Raw genomic sequence first — 15,000 nt, 5'->3', positions numbered from 1 at the left:
GAGGTTTTTTTACCCGGACAGGCGCCCCTCCTTCGCGGGAGAGACTTTGAACCACGGTCCCGGAGGCCGTGCGGGTACCCGCCAGGGCCCGGCTCGGCCCCCGCGCTGGAAAGCAGGGGGGCCCGCCGAGTGCAGCGACAGTCATGGGCGCTCGCGGTAGGTTGCTCAAGCCTCCGCGGGGGAGGTCGTCAAGCCTCCCAGAGGCAGCGTTCCCTTCTCGCGGATCTCTCTCTCTCCGCCGTCTTAGGTTTTGTGCGGTTCTTTTTGCCGTCTTGGGTTTTGAGCGGCAGACCTCTCGGGCCACGGCCGCTGGATCATAAGTAAAATAGGATAGAGGTTTTTTTACCCCGGACCAGGCGCCCCTCCTTCGCGGGAGAGACTTTGAACCACGGTCCCGGAGGCCGTGCGGGTACCCGCCAGGGCCCGGCTCGGCCCCCCGCCGCTGGAAAGCAGGGGGCCGCCGAGTGCAGCGACAGTCATGGGCGCTCGCGGTAGGTTGCTCAAGCCTCCGCGGGAGGTGCGTCAAGCCTCCCAGGGGAACGGCGTTCCCTTCTCGCGGATCTCTCTCTCTCCCGCCGTCTTAGGGTTTTGTGCGGTTCTTTTGCCGTCTTGGGTTTTTGGCGGCAGACCTCTAAGGCCCACGGCCGCTGGATCATAGAGTAAAATAGGATAGAGGTTTTTTTACCCCGGACGGGCGCCCCTCCTTCGCGGGAGGAGACTTTGAACCCACGGTCCCGGAGGCCGTGCGGGTACCCGCCAGGGCCCCGGCTCAGCCCCCCGCCGCTGGAAAGCGGGGGGCCGCCGAGTGCAGCGACAGTCAAGTTCCCTTTTTTTTTCTTATCGCGCTCTGCGCTTTCGCTTTCGGTGCTCCGGAGGGGAGAGGCCGCGCCGGAGCCGCCGGCCTCTGCCGCGCACCCGGAGCTTGAGACGGGGGGGAGGTGGGCTAGGCCTCCCGCCCGGGCGGTTTCGCTTTGGATCGGGCGGGCGATAATGATCCTTCCGCAGGTTCACCTCACGGAAACCTTATTACGACTTTTACTTCCTCTAGATAGTCAAGTTTGATCGTCTTCCGGCGCTCCGCCCAGAGCCCGCGAGGGCCGGCGAGGCGATCCGAGAACCTCACTAAACCATCCAATCGGTAGTAGCGGCGGGCGGTGTGTACAAAGGGCAGGGGACTTAATCAGCGAGCTTATGACCCGCGCTTACTGGGAATTCCTCGTTGATGGGAAATAGTTTCAATCCCCAGTCCCGATCACGGCGGGGTTCAGCGGGTTACCCGCGCCTCTCGGCGCAGGTAGACCTGCGCTGATCCGCCCCATAATGTGCGCGTGCAGCCCGGACATCTAAGGGCATCACAGACCTGTTATTGCTCCATCTCGCGTGGCTGAGCGCCACTTGTCCCTCTAAGAAGTTTTTGGCGCCGACCCAAGTGGCGCGCCACTATTTAAGCAAGCGGAGTCTCGTTCGTTATCGGAATGAACCAGACAAATCGCTCCACCAACTAAAACGGCCATGCACCACCACCCACAGAATCGAGAAAGAGCTATCAATCTGTCAATCCTTTCCGTGTCCGGGCGGGTGAGGTTTCCCGTGTTGAGTCAAATTAAGCCGCAGGCTCCACTCCTGGTGGTGCCCTTCCGTCAATTCCTTTAAGTTTCAGCTTTGCAACCATACTCCCCGGAACCCAAAGACTCGTGGTTTCCGCTTGCGCTGCCGGCGGGTCATGGGAATAACGCCGCCCGGATCGCGGGTCGGCATCGTTCTGGTCGGAACTACGGCGGTATCTGATCGTCTTGAACCTCCGACTTTCGTTCTTGATTAATGAAAACATTCTTGGCAAATGCTTTCGCTTTTCGTCCGTCTTGCGCCGGTCAGAATTTCACCTCTAAGCGGCGCATCCACGAATGCCCCGGCCGTCCCTCTTAATCATGGCTCGGGTTCCAGAAACCCACAAAATAGAACGAGTCCTATTCCATTATTCCTAGCTGCGGTATTCAGCGGCGACGCTCGGCCTGCTTTGAACACTCTAATTTTTCAAAGTAAGCGCTTTGGGCCCCTCGGACCGGACACCCAGCCAAGGGCATCCGGGCGCCTCGAGGCAGGGACCTGGGGCGGGCGGTGGCTCGCCTCTCGGCGGACCGCCAGCCAGATCCGAGATCAACTCGAGCTTTTTAACTGCAGCAACTTTAATATACGCTATTGGAGCTGGAATTACGCGGCTGCTGGCACCAGACTTGCCCTCCAATGGGTCCTCGCCCATGTGTTTAAGATCGCTCATTCCAATTACAGGGCCTCGAAAGAGACCTGTATTGTTATTCCACAAATCACTACCTCTCCGAGTCGGAAATGGGTAATTTGCGCGCCTGCTGCCTTCCTTGGATGTGGTAGCCGTTTCTCAGGCTCCTCTCTCGGAATCGAACCCTGATTCCCCGTCACCCGTGGTCACCATGGTAGGCGCCTGATGTACCATCGAAAGTTGATAGGGCAGACACTTTCGATGAATAAATCGCCGCCGCGGAAGAGGCGGCGATCGGCGGGTTATCTAGAGTCACCAAAGGTACCGGGTCCGGGAGGACGGATCCCCGGGCCCGGATGGGTTTTGGATCTGATAAATGCACGCGTCCCTAGCCTCCCGCCCCCCGCGAGGAGAGGCGGTCGGCCCGGTCGGCGCTCGTTTGCATGTATTAGCTCTGGAATTGCCACAGTTATCCAAGTACCGGGTGGAGCGATCAAAGGGACCATAACTGATTTAATGAGCCATTCGCAGTTTCACTGTACCGGCCGTGTGCACTCAGACCTGCATGGCTTAATCTTTGAGACAAGCATATGTTACTGGCAGGATCAACCAGGTAACCCCCTGTGGGTCGTAGGGACCAACCGACGCGAAGCGCGTTTTTGCCTACACACGGGTCTCAGTCCGCCTGAGGAGGGGGCCTGGGCAGACCCCGCTTGGACCCTCGGCTAAGACCGGCCGCTCATAGGGGCGACGCGCGGCTCGAACCTTCCCCCGGCGGGGGTCGCCGTTTTTCGGGGTGGGTGGCCGCTGGGATCGCGGCCGACGCTCGGAAAAGTGTGTTTCACGGGGACGGGGGGGTACCCGCCGCGGCGTCGCCGGGACGCGTCGCGTTCTGCCCCTCCACGCCCGCCGGTGACGGACCTCTGCGCTCTGACCGGCCGTCTAGGCCTCCCTCCGAAGGTTGGCGCCTTCCCTCGGGCTGAGGGCCTGCTGCGTAACGAGCGTCCAAATTGCCCGAGCGCGGCGTGCTGTCAAAGCCCAAGCGTAAACCCATTACGCGCCGTGCCCCTGCCAGGCACTCCCGACCCATAGCGGCCAGCGGGGCTGGCGGGTGGGAGTCTAGGCTAGAGGCGCGCTTCGGCGCTCAATCGATCACGTTCCGGGCCGAGGGCGCTCTCGCCGTCGAACGTCCTCTCTCTCGGCGTCTGTGTCCGTGTTTCAGGTGAAGCGTTCGATAGCTCCCTCGCCCCGGAGCTTCAGAAAGATTGCGTTCAAAACCTAAGTCGATATGGACTTAGTCGTTTTCGACTTTTTTTCGCTCAGAGACTAAGTCCACAAAAACACGCGTTCACGAAATCGTGTACCCATGTAAAAGTTGCTCCTGTGTAGCGGCCACCTCCAGGGTCGCGGGAAAATTTGAATCATGCCGGGAGGAGGCCTCTCGGTCGACCTGACTCGGAGCCTCGGAGGTATGGAAGTCGGACCTTTCCCGAAGTTGGACTTAGTGCAATTTTGAAACGAAAATCATCCAGGCGCTTCATCCGACCGATCGAGTCCGGGTTAAGTCGACTTCGGGGCGCTTTCCCACTCGACCCCGCCGTCCTGGAGGAAATTTTTTCGTTCAAAACCTAAGTCCAAACATCCAGGCGCTTCATCCGACCCGATCGAGTCCGGGTTAAGTCGCCTTCGGGCGCTTTCCCACTCGACCCCGCCGTCCTGGAGAAATTTTTGCGTTCAAAACCTAAGTCCAAACATCCAGCGCGCATATTTCCAGGCGATCTCGGCGGGTTAAGTCGACTTCGGGCGCTTTCCCTCGACCCCGCCGTCCTGGAGAAATTTTTGCGTTCAAAACCTAAGTCCAAACATCCAGGCGCATATTTCGAGGCGATCTCGGCGGGTTAAGTCGACTTCGGGCGCTTTCCCCACTCGACCCCCGCCGTCCTGGAGAATTTTTTGCTTTCAAAACCTAAGTCCAAACATCCAGGCGCATATTTCAGGCGATCTCGGCGGGTTAAGTCGCCTTCGGACGCTTTCCCTCGACCCCCGCCGTCCTGGAGGAAATTTTTGCGTTCAAAACCTAAGTCCAAACATCCAGGCGCATATTTCAGGCGATCTCGGCGGGTTAAGTCGCGACTTCGGGCGCTTTCCCACTCGACCCCGCCTCCCTGGAGAAATTTTTGCTTTCAAAACCTAAGTCCAAACATCCAGGCGCATATTTCAGGCGATCTCGGCGGGTTAAGTCGCCTTCGGACGCTTTCCCACTCGACCCCCGCCGTCCTGGAGAAATTTTTGCTTTCAAAACCTAAGTCCAAACATCCAGGCGCATATTTCAGGCGATCTCGGCGGGTTAAGTGCGACTTCGGGCGCTTTCCCACTCGACCCCGCCTCCCTGGGAGAATTTTTTGCTTTCAAAACCTAAGTCCAAACATCCAGCGCATATTTCAGGCGATCTCGGCGGGTTAAGTCACGACTTCGGGCGCTTTCCCACTCTACCCCGCCACCCTGGAGAAATTTTTTGCTTTCAAAACCTAAGTCCAAACATCCAGGCGCATATTTCAGGCGATCTCGGCGGGTTAAGTCGACTTCGGGCGCTTTCCCTCGACCCCGCCTCCCTGGAGGAAATTTTTTGCTTTCAAAACCTAAGTCCAAACATCCAGGCGCATATTTCAGGCGATCTCGGCGGGTTAAGTCGACTTCGGGCGCTTTCCCACTCGACCCCCGCCACCCTGGAGGATTTTTTGCTTTCAAAACCTAAGTCCAAACATCCAGGCGCATATTTCAGGCGATCTCGGCGGGTTAAGTGCGACTTCTCGGGCGCTTTCCCACTCGACCCCGCCACCCTGGAGAAATTTTTTGCTTTCAAAACCTAAGTCCAAACATCCAGGCGCATATTTCAGGCGATCTCGGCGGGTTAAGTGCGACTTCTCGGGCGCTTTCCCACTCGACCCCCTCCACCTGGAGGTATTTTTAAGCGTTCAAAACCTAAGTCCAGACATCCAGGCGCATATTTCAGGCGATCTCGGCGGGTTAAGTCGACTTCTCGGGCGCTTCCCACTCGACCCCGCCACCCTGGAGGATTTTTTTGCTTTCAAAACCTAAGTCCAAACATCCAGGCGCATATTTCAGGCGATCTCGGCGGGTTAAGTGCGACTTCTCGGGCGCTTTCCCACTCGACCCCGCCGTCCTGGAGAAATTTTTTGCTTTCAAAACCTAAGTCCAAACATCCAGGCGCATATTTCAGGCGATCTCGGCGGGTTAAGTCGACTTCGGGCGCTTTCCCACTCGACCCCGCCACCCTGGAGGATTTTTTTGCTTTCAAAACCTAAGTCCAAACATCCAGGCGCATATTTCAGGCGATCTCGGCGGGTTAAGTGCGACTTCTCGGGCCAGCGTTCCCACTCGACCCCGCCACCCTGGAGATTTTTTTGCTTTCAAAACCTAAGTCCAAACATCCAGGCGCATATTTCAGGCGATCTCGGCGGGTTAAGTGCGACTTCTCGGGCGCTTTCCCACTCGACCCCCGCCGTCCTGGAGAAATTTTTTGCTTTCAAAACCTAAGTCCAAACATCCAGGCGCATATTTCAGGCGATCTCGGCGGGTTAAGTCGACTTCGGGGCGCTTTCCCACTCGACCCCGCCACCCTGGAGGATTTTTTTGCTTTCAAAACCTAAGTCCAAACATCCAGGCGCATATTTCAGGCGATCTCGGCGGGTTAAGTCGCGACTTCTCGGGGCGTTCCCACTCGACCCCGCCACCCTGGAGGATTTTTTTGCTTTCAAAACCTAAGTCCAGACATCCAGGCGCATATTTCAGCCCGATCTCGGCGGGTTAAATCGCGACTTCTCGGGCGCTTTCCCACTCGACCCCCTCCACCCTGGAGGTATTTTTAAGCGTTCAAAACCTAAGTCCAGACATCCAGGCGCATAATTCAGGCGATCTCGGCGGGTTAAGTGCGACTTCCCGGGCGCTTTCCCACTCGACCCCGCCACCCTGGAGGATTTTTTGCTTTCAAAACCTAAGTCCAGACATCCAGGCGCATATTTCAGGCGATCTCGGCGGGTTAAGTCGACTTCGGGCGCTTTCCCACTCGACCCCGCCACCCTGGAGGATTTTTTTGCTTTCAAAACCTAAGTCCAGACATCCAGGCGCATATTTCAGGCGATCTCGGCGGGTTAAGTGCGACTTCTCGGGCGCTTTCCCACTCGACCCCGCCACCCTGGAGGATTTTTTTGCTTTCAAAACCTAAGTCCAGACATCCAGGCGCATATTTCAGCCCGATCTCGGCGGGTTAAGTGCGACTTCTCGGGCGCTTTCCCACTCGACCCCTCCACCCTGGAGGTATTTTTAAGCGTTCAAAACCTCGTCCAGACATCCAGGCGCTCGTTACAGCCGATCAAGGCGGGTTAGGCGACTTCTCGGACACACACATTTCACGAACCCCGTGTCTGGATTTCAAATTTTCAAAGGGCCTGGGCTCACACATTAACCCCAACGCAGTAACACTTTAATGGGCATCGTTTTATTTCATTCTCGCCCTGGATGAATGTTTTCTATAAGGCCTGCGCTCACAGACTAACCCCATCACAATAACACTTATTTGGGCATGATTTTATTTAATAAAGGCCCTGGATGAATGTTTTTTCTATATAAGCCCTGTGCTCACAGATTAACCCCATCACATAAACACTTTTTGGGCATGATTTTATTTAAAAAGGCCCTGGATGAATGTTTTCTATAAGGCCTGCGCTCACAGACTAACCCCATCACAATAACACTTATGTGGGCATGATTTTATTTAATAAAGGCCCTGGATGAATGATTTCTATAAGGCCTGTGCTCACAGATTAACCCCATCACATAAACACTTATTTGGGCATGATTTTATTTAATAAAGGCCCTGGATGAATGTTTTGTATAAGGCCTGCCCTCACAGACTAACCCGACACAGTAACTCTTTATTGGGCATGATTTTATTTAATAAAGGCCCTGGATGAATGATTTCTATAAGGCCTGTGCTCACAGATTAACCCCATCACATAAACACTTATTTGGGCATGATTTTATTTAATAAAGGCCCTCGATGAATGTTTTTCTATAAGGCCTGCGCTCACAGACTAACCCGACACAGTAACTCTTTATTGGGCGTGATTTTATTTAATAAAGGCCCTGGAAAAATGTTTTCTATAAGGCCTGCGCTCACAGACTGACCCGACACAGTAACTCTTTATTGGGCATGATTTTATTTAATAAAGGCCCTCGATGAATGTTTTCTATAAGGCCTGCGCTCACTGACTAACCCCCGTTACAATAACACTCTTATGGGCATGATTTTATTTAATTAAGGCCCTGGATGACAGTTTTCTTTAAGGCCTACCCTCACAGACTAACCCGACACAGTAACTCTTTATTGGGCGTGATTTTATTTAATAAAGGCCCTGGAAAAATGTTTTCTATAAGGCCTGCGCTCACAGACTAACCCGACACAGTGCGCTTTATTGGGCGTGATTTTATTTAATAAAGGCCCTGGAAAAATGTTTTCTATAAGCACTGCGCTCACTGACTAACCCCGTTACAATAACACTCTTATGGGCATGATTTTATTTAATAAAGGCCCTGGATGACAGTTTTCTTTAAGGCCTGCGCTCACAGACTAACCCGACACAGTAACTCTTTGTTGGGCATGATTTTACTTAATAAAGGCCCTGGAAAAATGTTTTCTATAAGGCCTGCGCTCACAGACTAACCCGACACAGTGCGCTTTATTGGGCATGATTTTATTTAATAAAGGCCCTGGAAAAAATGTTTTCTATAAGGCCTGCGCTCACAGACTAACCCGACACAGTGCGCTTTATTGGGCATGATTTTATTTAATAAAGGCCCTGGATAAATGTTTTCTTTAAGGCCTGCGCTCACAGACTAACCCCCGTTACAATAACACTCTTATGGGCATGATTTTATTTAATAAAGGCCCTGGATGACAGTTTTCTTTAAGGCCTGCCCTCACAGACTAACCCGACACAGTAACTCTTTATTGGGCGTGATTTTATTTAATAAAGGCCCTGGAAAAATGTTTTTCTATAAGGCCTGCGCTCACAGACTAACCCGACCCATTAACTCTTTATTGGGCATGATTTTATTTAATAAAGGCCCTCGATGAATGTTTTCCATAAGGCCTGCGCTCACAGACTAACCCCGTCACAATAACACAGATTTGGGTATGATTTTATTTATTAAAGGCCCTGGATGAATGTTTTCTACAAAGGCCTGCGCTCACAGACTCGCCCCGTTAAAGCAGCGACGCGCAGGGCACGAATTTCAGAGTTTTTAGAGAAAAAAAAAAAAAAAAAAAAAAAAAAATTAAAGTTGATGTAAAAGTTGCTCCTGGGTAAACGGCCACCTCCGGGGTCGCGGTGAAATTTGAATCGTGCCCGGGAAGAGGCCTCTCGGTCGGCCTGACTCGGAGCCTCGGAGGGTATGGAAGTCGGACCTTTCCCCGAAGTTGGACTTAGTGCAATTTTCGAAACGAAAATCATCAGGCGCATATTTCAGCCCGATCTCAGCGGGTTAAGTGCGACTTCTCGGACGCTTTCCCACTCGACCCGGTCTCCCTGGAGAAATTTTTTCGTTCAAAACCTAAGTCCAAACATCCAGGCGCATATTTCAGGCGATCTCGGCGGGTTAAGTGCGACTTCGGACGCTTTCCACTCGACCCCGCCACCCTGGAGAAATTTTTGCTTTCAAAACCTAAGTCCAAACATCCAGGCGCATATTTCAGGCGATCTCGGCGGGTTAAGTCGACTTCGGGCGCTTTCCCACTCGACCCCGCCACCCTGGAGAAATTTTTTGCTTTCAAAACCTAAGTCCAAACATCCAGGCGCATATTTCAGGACGATCTCGGCGGGTTAAGTCGACTTCGGGCGCTTTCCCACTCGACCCCGCCACCCTGGAGGATTTTTTGCTTTCAAAACCTAAGTCCAAACATCCAGGCGCATATTTCAGCCGATCTCGGCGGGTTAAGTCGCGACTTCTCGGGCGCTTTCCCACTCGACCCCCTCCACCCTGGAGGTATTTTTAAGCGTTCAAAACCTAAGTCCAGACATCAGGCGCATATTTCAGGCGATCTCGGCGGGTTAAGTGCGACTTCGGGCGCTTTCCCACTCGACCCCGCCACCCTGGAGGATTTTTTTGCTTTCAAAACCTAAGTCCAAACATCCAGGCGCATATTTCAGGCGATCTCGGCGGGTTAAGTCGACTTCCCGGGCGCTTTCCCACTCGACCCCCGCCACCCTGGAGATTTTTTTGCTTTCAAAACCTAAGTCCAAACATCCAGGCGCATATTTCAGACGATCTCGGCCGGGTTAAGTGCGACTTCTCGGACGCTTTCCCACTCGACCCCCTCCACCCTGGAGGTATTTTTTAAGCGTTCAAAACCTAAGTCCAGACATCCAGGCGCATAATTCAGACGATCTCGGCCGGGTTAAGTGCGACTTCCCGGACGCTTTCCCACTCGACCCCCGCCACCCTGGAGGATTTTTTTTTGCTTTCAAAACCTAAGTCCAAACATCCAGGCGCATATTTCAGCCGATCTCGGCCGGGTTAAGTGCGACTTCTCGGACGCTTTCCCACTCGACCCCCTCCACCCTGGAGGATTTTTTTAAGCGTTCAAAACCTACGTCCAGACATCCAGGCGCTCGTTACAGCCGATCAAGGCCGGGTTAAGAGCGACTTCTCGGACACACACATTTACGAACCCCCCGTGTCTGGATTTCAATTTTCCAAAGGGCCTGGGCTCACACATTAACCCCAACGCAGTAACACTTTAATGGGCATCGTTTTATTTCATTCTCGCCCTGGATGAATGTTTTACAAAGGGCCTGCGCTCACAGACTAACCCTACACACTAACACCTTATTGGGCATAATTTTTTTTCTATAAAGGCCCTGGATGAATGTTTTCTATAAGGCCTGCGCTCACAGACTAACCCCATCACAATAACACTTATGTGGGCATGATTTTATTCTATAAAGGCCCTGGATGAATGTTTTCTATAAGGCCTGCGCTCACAGACTAACCCCATCACAATAACACTTATTTGGGCATGATTTTATTTAAAAAAGGCCCTGGATGAATGTTTTCTACAAAGGCCTGCGCTCACAGACTAACCCGACACAGTAGCGCCTTATTGGGCATGATTTTATTTAATAAAGGCCCTGGAGGAATGTTTTCTATAAGGCCTGCACTCACAGACTAACCCCATCACAATAACACTTATTTGGGCATGATTTTATTCTATAAAGGCCCTGGATGAATGTTTTCTATAAGGCCTGCGCTCACAGACTAACCCTATCACAATAACACTTATTTGGGCATGATTTTATTTAATAAAGGCCCTGGATGAATGTTTTCTATAAGGCCTGCGCTCACAGACTAACCCCATCACAATAACACTTATTTGGGCATGATATTATTTAATAAAGGCCCTGGATGAATGTTTTACAAAGGGCCTGCGCTCACAGACTAACCCTACACAGTAACACCTTATTGGGCATGATTTTATTTAATAGAGACCCTGGATGAATGTTTTCTATAAGGCCTGCGCTCACAGACTAACCCCATCACAATAACACTTATTTGGGCATGATTTTATTTAATAAAGGCCCTGGATGAATGTTTTCTATAAGGCCCGCGCTCACAGACTAACCTAACCTAACCTAACCTAACCTAACCTAGCCTAACCTAACCTAACCTAACCTAACCTAACCTAACCTAACCTAACCTAACCTAACCTAACCTAGCCTAACCTAACCTAACCTAACCTAGCCTAACCTAACCTAACCCAAGCCTAACCTAACCTAACCTAGCCTAACCTAACCTAACCTAACCTAACCTAACCTAACCTAACCTTATTGGGCATGATTTTACTCTATAAAGGCCCTGGGTGACAGTTTTACACAGGGCCTGGGGTCACAGACTAACCCCATCACAATAGCACTTATTTGGGCATGTTTTTATTTAATAAAGGCCTGATTGAATGTTTTCTATAAGGCCTGCGCTCACAGACTAACCCGACACAGTAGCGCTTCATTGGGCATGATTTTATTTAATAAAGGCCCTGGAACAATGTTTTCTATAAGGCCTGCGCTCACAGACTAACCCGACACAGTAACTCTTTGTTGGGCATGATTTTACTTAATAAAGGCCCTGGAAAAATGTTTTCTATAAGGCCTGCGCTCACAGACTAACCCGACACAATGCGCTTTATTGGGCATGATTTTATTTAATAAAGGCCCTGGAAAAAATGTTTTCTATAAGGCCTGCGCTCACAGACTAACCCGACACAGTAGCGCTTCATTGGGCATGATTTTTATTTAATAAAGGCCCTGGAACAATGTTTTCTATAAGGCCTGCGCTCACAGACTAACCCGACACAGTAACTCTTTGTTGGGCATGATTTCTCTTAATAAAGGCCCTGGAAAAATGTTTTCTATAAGGCCTGCGCTCACAGACTAACCCGACACAGTAGCGCTTTATTGGGCATGATTTTATTTAATAAAGGCCCTGGAAAAAATGGTTTCTATAAGGCCTGCGCTCACAGACTAACCCGACACAGTGCGCTTCATTGGGCATGATTTTATTTAATAAAGGCCCTGGATGACAGTTTTCTTTAAGGCCTGCGCTCACAGACTAACCCGACACATTGCGCTTTATTGGGCATGATTGTATTTAATAAAGGCCCTGGATGAATGTTTTCTATAAGGCCTGCGCTCACAGACTAACCCGACACAGTAACTCTTCATTGGGCATGATTTTATTTAATAAAGGCCCTCGATGAATGTTTTGTATAAGGCCTGCCCTCACAGACTAACCCGACACAGTAACTCTTTATTGGGCGTGATTTTATTTAATAAAGGCCCTGGAAAAATGTTTTCTATAAGGCCTGCGCTCACAGACTGACCCGACACAGTAACTCTTTATTGGGCATGATTTTATTTAATAAAGGCCCTCGATGAATATTTTCTATAAGGCCTGCGCTCACTGGCTAACCCCGTTACAATAACACTCTTATGGGCATGATTTTATTTAATTAAGGCCCTGGATGACAGTTTTCTTTAAGGCCTACCCTCACAGACTAACCCGACACAGTAACTCTTTATTGGGCGTGATTTTATTTAATAAAGGCCCTGGAAAAATGTTTTCTATAAGGCCTGCGCTCACAGACTAACCCGACACAGTAACGCTTTATTGGGCGTGATTTTATTTAATAAAGGCCCTCGATGAATGTTTTTCTATAAGGCCTGCGCTCACAGACTAACCCGACACAGTAACTCTTTATTGGGCGTGATTTTATTTAATAAAGGCCCTGGAAAAATGTTTTCTATAAGGCCTGCGCTCACAGACTGACCCGACACAGTAACTCTTTATTGGGCATGATTTTATTTAATAAAGGCCCTCGATGAATGTTTTCTATAAGGCCTGCGCTCACTGACTAACCCCCGTTACAATAACACTCTTATGGGCATGATTTTATTTAATTAAGGCCCTGGATGACAGTTTTCTTTAAGGCCTACCCTCACAGACTAACCCGACACAGTAACTCTTTATTGGGCGTGATTTTATTTAATAAAGGCCCTGGAAAAAATTTTTCTATAAGGCCTGCGCTCACAGACTAACCCGACACAGTGCGCTTTATTGGGCGTGATTTTATTTAATAAAGGCCCTGGAAAAATGTTTTCTATAAGCACTGCGCTCACTGACTAACCCCGTTACAATAACACTCTTATGGGCATGATTTTATTTAATAAAGGCCCTGGATGACAGTTTTCTTTAAGGCCTGCGCTCACAGACTAACCCGACACAGTAACTCTTTGTTGGGCATGATTTTACTTAATAAAGGCCCTGGAAAAATGTTTTCTATAAGGCCTGCGCTCACAGACTAACCCGACACAGTGCGCTTTATTGGGCATGATTTTATTTAATAAAGGCCCTGGAAAAAATGTTTTCTATAAGGCCTGCGCTCACAGACTAACCCGACACAGTAGCGCTTTGTGGGCATGATTTTATTTAATAAAGGCCCTGGATAAATGTTTTCTTTAAGGCCTGCGCTCACAGACTAACCCCGTTACAATAACACTCTTATGGGCATGATTTTATTTAATAAAGGCCCTGGATGACAGTTTTCTTTAAGGCCTGCCCTCACAGACTAACCCGACACAGTAACTCTTTATTGGGCGTGATTTTATTTAATAAAGGCCCTGGAAAAATGTTTTCTATAAGGCCTGCGCTCACAGACTAACCCGACCCATTAACTCTTTATTGGGCATGATTTTATTTAATAAAGGCCCTCGATGAATTTTCCATAAGGCCTGCGCTCACAGACTAACCCCGTCACAATAACACAGATTTGGGTATGATTTTATTTATTAAAGGCCCTGGATGAATGTTTTCTACAAAGGCCTGCGCTCACAGACTCGCCCCGTTAAAGCAGCGGCAGCGCGCAGGGCACGAATTTCAGAGTTTTAGAAAAAAAAAAAAAAAAAAAAAAAAAAAAAATTAAAGTTGATGTAAAAGTTGCTCCTGGGTAAACGGCCACCTCCGGGGTCGCGGTGAAATTTGAATCGTGCCCGGGAAGAGGCCTCTCGGTCGGCCTGACTCGGAGCCTCGGAGGGTATGGAAGTCGGACCTTTCCCCGAAGTTGGACTTAGTGCAATTTTCGAAACGAAAATCATCCAGGCGCATATTTCAGCCGATCTCAGCCGGGTTAAGTGCGACTTCTCGGACGCTTTCCACTCGACCCGGCCTCCCTGGAGGAAATTTTTTTTCGTTCAAAACCTAAGTCCAAACATCCAGGCGCATATTTCAGCCGATCTCAGCCGGGTTAAGTGCGACTTCTCCGGGCGCTTTCCACTCGACCCGGCCTCCCTGGAGAAATTTTTTCGTTCAAAACCTAAGTCCAAACATCCAGGCGCATATTTCAGCCGATCTCGGCGGGTTAAGTCGCGACTTCTCGGGCGCTTTCCCACTCGACCCCGGCCTCCCTGGAGAAATTTTTCGTTCAAAACCTAAGTCCAAACATCCAGGCGCATATTTCAGCCGATCTCGGCGGGTTAAGTCACGACTTCTCGGGCGCCTTTCCCACTCGACCCGGCCTCCCTGGAGAAAGCCTCCCTTTTTTCGTTCAAAACCTAAGTCCAAACATCCAGGCGCATATTTCAGCCGATCTCAGCCGGGTTAAGTCGACTTCTCGGGACGCTTTCCCACTCGACCCGGCCTCCCTGGAGAAATTTTTCGTTCAAAACCTAAGTCCAAACATCCAGGCGCATATTTCAGCGATCTCAGCGGGTTAAGTGCGACTTCTCGGGCGCTTTCCCACTCGACCCGGCCTCCCTGGAGAAATTTTTTGCTTTCAAAACCTAAGTCCAGACATCCAGGCGCTTCATCCAGCCGATCTCGGCGGGTTAAGTCGACTTCTCGGGCGCTTTCCCACTCGACCCCCTCCACCCTGGAGATTTTTTGCTTTCAAAACCTAAGTCCAAACATCCAGGCGCATATTTCAGCCGATCTCAGCGGGTTAAGTCGACTTCTCGGGCGCTTTCCACTCGACCCGGCCTCCTGGAGAAATTTTTTTCGTTCAAAACCTAAGTCCAAACATCCAGGCGCATATTTCAGCCCGATCTCAGCGGGTTAAGTCAGGCGACTTCTCGGGCCTTTCCACTGCGACCCCGGCCTCCCTGGAAGAAATTTTTCGTTCAAAACCTAAGTCAAAC

This window comes from Puntigrus tetrazona, unplaced genomic scaffold (assembly GCF_018831695.1).
Source record: "Puntigrus tetrazona isolate hp1 unplaced genomic scaffold, ASM1883169v1 S000000003, whole genome shotgun sequence".
Classification (NCBI taxonomy): Eukaryota; Metazoa; Chordata; class Actinopteri; order Cypriniformes; family Cyprinidae; genus Puntigrus; species Puntigrus tetrazona.
Note: the sequence above shows the minus strand (reverse complement) of the source record.